General features: G+C 32.8%; 1 long non-coding RNA gene across 1 annotated transcript; it reads left to right on the forward strand.

Annotated features, from left to right (window-relative positions):
* Positions 1 to 6,358: 6,358 nt before the first annotated feature.
* On the forward strand, positions 6,359 to 8,979 carry LOC132754266 (uncharacterized). Its single transcript, XR_009629054.1, has 2 exons — positions 6,359 to 6,909; positions 8,691 to 8,979. It is a non-coding gene; the product is annotated as an uncharacterized LOC132754266 (long non-coding RNA).
* The last annotated feature ends 406 nt before the right edge of the window (positions 8,980 to 9,385 follow it).

Genomic DNA, 9,385 nt, shown 5'->3' on the forward strand with positions numbered 1-9,385 from the left:
TGCACATGAACAGAACTGCTCTGTTTTTAAAAACGGGAATAGGATAACCAGGCTCTTGCTTAGTCTCCGGTTGTAGGTTGCGGTTTTCAGCCAACTTCCTCAAGCCGTGCACTGTCCAGTTGTTGTTTTTTGTTGTATTATTGGTATTTCTGTTTCATCAGATGACAAAAGCTTTTCAAATCGGCCTGCAAAATGCAAATATCAAAGAAATCACTTAAATATGATTTTTCAATGATTGCAACGGCATTTAAGGCAGATAAACCATGTTATGTTTGAATAATTTATGTCATCAATTTTGAGATTCGATACTAGTTGGGCGTGGAAAACCTGCGCGCTGGTCATGTTCCAATTTGTATTTTCATTCAGATAATGATGAAGTTAGATATTGCGAGAATTCGAGAATAATTTTTTATAAAATATTTACCTGAGCTATTGTCTTTTATTGCTTGTGTCTGCATATAAAACCTGCGTATCAAGCCAAGCAACCGTGACCACATGAAATGGTTCAAAAATATTATTCTTGCTATATTCATTATGTCAAACACAATCTGATCGCAGGATTGTGGCATGATGACTAATGATGCAAAATACATATAACCGCAAGTGTAACACTCCGACCATGAGTTGTCCTGTCAATCTATACTAGTAAGGACGGGACTCGTATTACATCAAACGCAGTACCGACGCTTCGTACGTGACTTATTCATCGAAAGTGGGTCAAACGGTAAGCCAGTTATAGTTCATATTTTAACAAATATAGAACTTATTGCTGCGCTCCGCTATGCTACGCTTGCAATAGATTCCATATTTTTTAAAATCTGAACTATAACTATTACATACCTCTGTAAAAAAGTTCTGTTCGCCAGAGTCAGTACCATCACATACTTAAGAGAGTATTTCACAATTATTCCCTATAATGGTGGAAACAAGCGATGCATTTGCCCCTTTTTGGAGGGCAGAAAAGATGTTATTTATGGAAAGCGGTATGGGACCCTTCCGCCGTTACTATATAATTCAATGTAAATTTCTAATGACGGAAATCCGCCGTTAGAAATACCCGCTCCGCCATAAGCTATCTATTTCGCCGGTATACTTGTCCGGCCGAAAGATTCCGCTGTTAAAATGAAACTGACGGAAATCTGTCGTTTAAATACCCGCCCCGGCGTTATAAATACCCGCCCCGCCGTTAGATATATCCATAATCCGCTGTTAATTTTCAATTAATTAACGCCGAATTGACCCGCCGTTACAATGTAAAGTAAACACTACTCCGCTATACCGCCCTTAGAAAACCCGCCATAAGATAAACTACCGTAAAATCGATTAAACCACTACGCCGAATCGCTCTTTGCTTCTGACGGAAAACTGTTCTGTTCTGTTCTAATATGCACTTCATCGGATTTTTTTACGCCGGTATTGTTACTATTTTTAGTAACTTTCCGGCCGAATGAAAACTTTCATTCGGCCGGAAAGTTACTAAAAATAGTAACAATACCGGTGAAGTGACAGAATTGAACTGAATTGAACAATTTTCCGTCGTTAGCTTCATTAATATTCATATCCAAAGAGCGGGATTTGTAAAATGTTTTCATTGGTCAATGCAAATGTCACATTTATAAATAACAACAACAACAACAAGCCAGCATCTGAATTGTTAGGGAATTGTCAAACATCTAGTCAGAAGTTTCTTAATTATTACACATGAGGAAGTGAGAAGTTTTTTTTATTCTAAAACTAAGTGCTACAGTTATCGACAGGTTAACCCAAAAAAGCCATCGTACAATTATCGATTTGTTTATTTCCATTTGATTGAATTCTACTATGTAAAACAATCGTTGATTGGTTGTTTAGAAGGGTATTTCCCGGTTCCAATTATTTTTACACAGCGTGACACTCGGTAGTAACTACTAATTCTAAGGCTGTAGTTATCGACACTTGGACGCAATTATCGACAGGTACTTTTTAATTGAGGACACTAATCCTTTTTAATGGACATATTGATAATAATTATGTTTTATAATATCATGACAATCATTATATTGCAAAAAGTATTTACTTAAATTAATAAATCATGTGTTTGCAATTTATTTTTTTAATTGAATTGAACTTTGAACCCAAGTTGCAGACCCCTAAATTTTAAGAAAAATGATAAGTCAATAACCAATTTCAATTTTTTATTCAGATATATTGATGTAAGCAGAGATAGTAAACACTGTGATGTAAGTACATGTATAAGGTAACATACATTTAATGTAAGTATAAGATAACATACTGACATAGTTAATTCAACAAACCATTACATTTGAATACCACCATCATCATCATCGGAATCCATGTATGGTATATTTTCCTCAGAAGAGGTATTGCTGGCATATATATGCCTCTACCTTTTTTTCTTTTCTATCAATTTTATTTTCTTTCTTAATTATCTTTTACAAATCTTCCTTTCTTTCTTTCTCTTCCTCTCTCACTTTTCTTGCTTTATCTTTCTGTCTTTCTTACTCCTCTTCTTCTGGTCTTCTCTTACTTTCTCTCACATTAACAAATTCAAAGCAACAGAACCTTACAACACTTTTGGGATTTTATTTCTAATGAAATTGACTTTTCTTTTCTTTATTTCAGGGATAATGAGTTTATTAAAGGCAGAAGACTTGTCTGAGACAGTTGAAGTACATGTAGTTGCTACTATAAGCTCAGAGTCAGATGGACCCACTTGCTTTCAGGAGATATTAAGGGGAAAAGGACTGATCACATAAAAAACTTAGTCAAAATCTCTTTCTTGGATAGTGAATAACCTGAAATATAAAATAAAGATTCATAGTCATGGCAAATGTGTTTAAAATAGATGAAGAACCTATTAATATATATAGGAAATTTGATTTGCAACGTTTTATTTAAGAAGTTATCAAAATTACATACATTTGTAGTTGAAATACATGAACCATAACATCATTAAAAGGTGCACTTCATAGATTATTTCAGCATATAATTTTTGTTTTCCGATTTCAACAGAGTATATATTCCAAAATTCAAGATAGAACTTTTGCCATCAGATTTGCATAGTTTATTTGAGCTTTCTCCTTAGCAGGAGTCTAAACTGACGGAAGTCCGGGCCTTGTTGGCATTTCAGGAACTCTTCCCAAATGGTTATCTAAAAGGGTGGTCCTTGGAACCCCATATAGCCTGGCAGCCTTTACCTTCGACATCCCATTACATCTCATAGTTGACTTTAACTTCCACTCATTTTGGGTGGCAAGTATTGGACCCTCTTATGATTTTGAGATGACGTCTAGAACAGGAGTAATATTCTTTCATGACTGTACTGAAACCTATCATCTTTAAAGGTTTTAATTTGTCTGAGGTAGAACTAAATGTTTACTGTTGAACATTGTATGTGAATGGATAATTAAATAAAACATTAATATTCTATATAGTTACATTATTTTTATACTCTTCAATAAAATTCTTTTTAAAACATAAATTTTTATTTAAAAATTGCAATGTGTCGATAACTGTAGACCTTTCTGTTTACTGGACGTAGTTATCGACACCCCCCTACAACTGTATCAATACCGTTAATATTGCATATTTAGTGGTCTGCAACCCATACACATCTAATATAAGACTAAACAAAGTGGAATAACTCTCGGAAAAATAAAGCGAAAATCACAACTTTCAGATATTACGTAACTGACTGCCTTACCCTGTGACGTAAGCTGTCCTGTCTAGTAAACAAATTGATGCAACGGTTATAAAATGCATGCAAATTTGACTTGACAAAACTCCGTGGACTTTTGCAAAATAGCAAAAGGAACGTGTAGATAGTGTTTCAGGGAAAAGATTACCTCAAATGTGTTTGACAAGTTAATTTGAAAATTTTAAATAATGAAAAATAATAAAACTGTCGATAACTATAGACTGTCGATAATAGAAGCACTTGCTCTATTACACATGAGGAAGTGAGTATCCATAATTTCTTTATTTGTAATTTGCTTAATTTAATTAAAAATGAACCAAAGTAGTGGGTGGGGTATGACGATTATTTTGAAGTTTTATAAAAAATCTGGAACTTAAAATACTGTATTTTTAGTCCCAGACAAAATACAATTGCGTTATCTGTGAGAATATTACATGTAGGTCATATTATATTAGGCCTAGCAATGAGCAAACTAAATAACTAGTTCATTTGTGATTTGGTAGTGCTGCTCTTGTTGCTGCACACAGGGTCTTTCAAATTATATTTAATTACCTTTTTTAATCACCATTGATTATATCTCCATATTTCACTTTATAATTAACATGTATGTTAAACACTAAAAAAATGAGGGGTGACTGAAGTTTTTCAATCAAATTCCAACAAAAAAGGTTGGGGTGTCTGTAAAAAATGGCTTAGGATGAAGTGTCTGAGGGGTGAACTGTCTGTAAATCTATTGAATGACTATAATAAATGCTGCCTTGGTTGTAAAAGATTTGATAATGAATTTCGGTACACATGAAATCGAACCTGAAACCCTGGTTCTGGTCCTTCATGCCATATATGCATCTTATATGTATATTTACAATACTGCACCAGTCTTCGCCTTAATTTTTTATCAGCACTAGCCCAGTCGGGCTAGCAGCTTACAAATTTCACTAGCCCGAACACATTTTAACTAGCCCGAACCAAAATGGTATTTTTTGCATACATTTTGTACAGAAATAACACTTTCTATATGTTTTATATACCATTTAACATTATTAAAATAGCAACTAATCAACTTTTCTTCCTTTCATTATTTAAATAAGAAGAGTTAAACTACATATGAAAGAAGATATATTTAAATATTTCTGTGGCATTGTCCACAGACACTGAAAAAAATTGTTTAAAAACTGAAAAAACTCTTCTCCTCGTTTACTGTAACCATGTCGGCTGATGCACGCATTGACAACATATTTATATTCCTTTTCGTATAACCTTTATTTTTTTTGGTGTGTTCCTTTTTGGCTTAGTGCCTTCAAAATACAAGAGAAAAGACATATTGTGAAGCATGAGATGACGCCTAATAAATGTCTAACAATCAATAATATTTCATGAGCGTTTTAAGTTCAATAAAGCTGCAAATAATTTTTAGGGCCAAGGTGGTTTACCCATCAACATCTAGAGTAAAATGAAAATTCTGGGGTAAAATTTATAAAAAGAATTTGCATTGTTTTGTTATCAAATTTCATTGCCTTCTAAAAAGTTCCTTTCTTTACATAAATCAGACTGACTTATATAATAAAATATTGATTCAATGTGAAATAATACAAAACTTGCTCTGTTAAGACAGGCTTCCCTAGACTAGGGTTTGTTTAGGTTACACAGCAAATTAATGACAAGACTCATTTTTTTGTTGCTGACATGTTGTTGTTTGAAAGTGTCACATTCTTTTCCAATCAGCTACATGGTCAGCATGAGGCTTTATTCATACTCTATTTCTACAGACTACATTTTAGTTTTCTTTGGTTTTGATTATTTATAATTGAAATTAGAATTAATGAAAAATAAATATAATAGAATAAAAACTTTTATACACAAAGAATTAGTCTTTGAGGAAATTGTCCGTAACTGTAAACTTGGTACGAAAATAGTGAGTACAAAACTGCAGATGGCAAGGGAGAAATATGTTTTCCAATAGATAAAGTGGCAAGTACAACACATTTTTCTTTATTTTGTAGCAAAAACATTATAATATATGTCTATACCCATTGAATATTAGGTTAAGTCCTACGATGATTACACCAAATTTAACTTTATCAATAATTTCATTCCAGAAACTCCCAAGAGTTACCTTCCCTTTTTACTCGATGTCACTTCCTGCTACTTTCGTTTTCAACTTACAGCAGTGTTGACAATAGTACTTTTAGTTTTCCATCCAATTCAGTAGAAATATATTGTATTTTCATAAAGCCAAAACATTGCTATCTGGAGCTCTGAATATTTCCAACATTTTCTTAATTTGGATATGAAAAAAGCCCTCGACCAGACGGGCTACCAGCTTGGAATTTTCACTCGACCACCCGTAAATTTACTCGACTCGGTCGTCGGTCGAGTGGGTTAAGTCGAAGACTGCTGCACGTTTATAACGTCCTTTTTCTTTGGATAATCGTGACGTTTATATAGTTTTATATACACGGCTGCTGTTGATTCATGCAGAAATCTTACTTTTTCTCTATAAACATGATGCTTGCTGTAATATAAATTTGTTATAAAGATTGTTGACAGGTTATATGGCCGTTTATAAACGGCTGTTTGCTATATAACCCTTGCCTAAGGCTTGGGTTTATATTTACAAATAGCCGTTTATATAGGGCCATATAACCTGTCAACGATCTTTATAACTAATTATATATACACTTATATGGTATGTTCTGCATATCTATAGCTTGTCATTTTTTGGAAAAATAAGTTAACTTGTATGAACAATTTACTGGCATTGTTGTGCAAATACTGTTGCTCATTACTCAAACACTCAATATAAGTATTATATTCAATACTCATGGCATTCATATTTGGTCCAAATTAAATGATACATGATGGCATTGCACTATTACTTACAGAGACCATAAAAAGATAAAAAGTCTTCAAAGCCCATATCCCTATGTTATTAGACCTAATGACCTACATATACATCTGCATTGAAGAATCAAAATAGGTTCAAGGTGAGCAATTCTCTTACAAATTAAAAATTCTTTGCGTAATGCTAATGATATTTAACTTTTGAATTTTAAACACAGGTAAAAGTATGTGTTGTGTACAATGCAAGGTCCTACATATGTGACGGCAACTTCTTTCAAGAATGGTGGGGGAAATGATATACAGCAAATTTAAAGGAGGTTTACCAGCAGGTCATTTGTACTGTGGGAACTGTGGAGGTAAAAGTGAAGCAGGTATGTCGTAATTTTTCTTTGAAGGAAGATGTCCTCTCAGATAATTTCCTCTGTAACAAGAGAATGTGGTATGAGTGTCCGTGGCCGAGTGGTTAATGTTGTTGTCTTCAAAACCACTTGCCCCTTACCGCTGTGGGTTCGAGTCCCGACAGGGACTTTGAATTCTCTCATGTAAGGAAGCTATCAAGCTAGCTTATGGAATGTTATTGGTTCTACTCGGGTATGGGTTTGTTCCTGAAATAATGCACGGAAGAGTAGTAACCCACCAGTAAAGCTGTAACATCACCATATGACCTATACTGTGTCGGTGTGATGTAAAACCAAATAAAAACAAATAAAAAGAGAATGTGGTGGTTCAAAAGTAAATGCGAAAATGCTTAACATGTTGAATGATCATATATTTAAGGAAATACTTGTGTTTATTTCTTTCTGTTTTGAACAATGTTTGTTTTAGTGTTAATATGAACATATGTATTTGGTGTTAACATTAATATTTACAACATCTGCTATTTGTACTTTATAACTAAAGATAAATTAATTTACATTTACTCGGCTTTCTCTTTAAACATTTTTTTTGACTTTAAAGATTTGCCCTCATTTTTGAATATAAACCCTTTTCCCAAAAGTGAAAACTGAATTTAAATTCAGGGGATTGCAATTTACACTTTGATCAGGTGACAAAGGGAAAAGGGGCACTGTCTCTTGAAAATAAATTTTCTCCCAATTTATTTGTCCAATTTATTGGGTAAATTCCCCATTTTTTGGGGCCTGAAAAAATTGCAGGGAGGGCACCTAAAGGTTTTCCCTCACCTTTAAAGCTGGAACTTTCGCGATATGACCTTTTACTGTGTCGATGGGGACAAAAAAACCCAAAAAAAAAAAAAACAAACAGGTTGATACTGGGATTTTTCCCATCTGTAGCAGGGTCTGTTAAAGGGTGAAGCTCTCACCATATTATTTTTCCAACAAATTAAAGGGAAGTTTCCTTCCCCTTCCTGAGAAAAAAAAACCTTTTATTCGAAATAATGTAGAGTATTCAAGAAAATTAAAGGGACTCCACTTAGGTTTGTGTTTTAGGTGATGGGACTGGAATTTTTGTTATTGTTTGATGTAGGTTTATAGCAATAGCTTGTGACAATAATTTGTTGCTTTTTTTCCAGAATGCTTGATTGTATATTATTAACTACATGTAAATTTGAAAAGCATTTTAAAGTTTTAAACTTAAATCAAGCTAATATTAATTCCACTGGAAATCAATTGTCATTTCAATTCTGAGTATATTTCCATATTTTAAAAGACTTACTATGGTTGTGGTGATTGAATTATAAATGATAATGACAAATGTTGATGAAAAAATATCAAAACTACCTAAAATATGAAAAAATGCCCCCCTCTTTTTATAAATTGAACATAACCTGTAACAACTGAGAAGGATATTTAAAGAAGTTCATGGACATAGCCATTGTTGATTATTTATGTGAGATCAATTATAAAATTGAAAAACAAAAGTGACAAAATGTAGTAATTTTCATGTGAGCTTCTTGGATGGGCAGTCACTTTAAATTATGATTTAAACCTTTTGGATCACAATGTAGCTATGACTAATATGACTTATTATGGTCATCATCTGTACCAAGGTATTGGATATATATCAAAAGTGGATAAAAGAGTGCATTTTTTTACAATATGTTGGAATGTCTGAAATATATTGTGTCTTAAAAAGTTTATTGCAATTTTGTTTAGAATTTTAACATTTATACCAATTCTTCTGTATTTTTCAGGGACCCAATTCAGGGGCCAGGATGGATGTTAATATCATCCAAGAATTTCGAGACATGTGCAACTTGATGAAGACTTTACAAAACAAAAATTGCTTAATTAACACATACTTTAACTTACAACCTCCTGTCAGACATTTCTGCAAGGAATCAATTGTACCATACACCAAAGGCTTATAGTGATTTTGACATTTTTTAAGTTTATGGTATTTTTTATGAATCATAACAAATGGATTCAGAATCTCCTTGTTAGAGATTATGTTGATTATTCAGTTTGAATGAGGGGACACATTCAGAACACCTTGCCAATAACAGTATACCGATAATCCTCTTGCAAAAAGTTCTGTTATGTCTTTTTATAAAGTAACAAATGAAGAGGCCAAGGAGTAATAAACATATTTATTAGAATTCCTACATATAGGAAATTTAAGTGTATTTCAGTGACTAGTATAATAATAATTTCAAGGACGTCTCAGAATATAAATAAACAATTACAATGTAAATCCCCCCCACCAGCATACAATTACAATAAAAGGACTAGAAATAACATAAAAATCATGTATTTGCATTCTTGCTTTGTAAGAACATAGTAGTGTAATCATCGATCAAGAAATGTACATTTTACTTTCATAACTTAAAATATTTTTATTTAAATGGACTTTTTCCTAACATTTATTTTCTTGTCATGTTATTTGATA

Source organism: Ruditapes philippinarum, unplaced genomic scaffold (assembly GCF_026571515.1).
Source record: "Ruditapes philippinarum isolate M1 unplaced genomic scaffold, ASM2657151v2 ctg2880_1_1_1_1, whole genome shotgun sequence".
NCBI classification, from domain to species: Eukaryota; Metazoa; Mollusca; class Bivalvia; order Venerida; family Veneridae; genus Ruditapes; species Ruditapes philippinarum.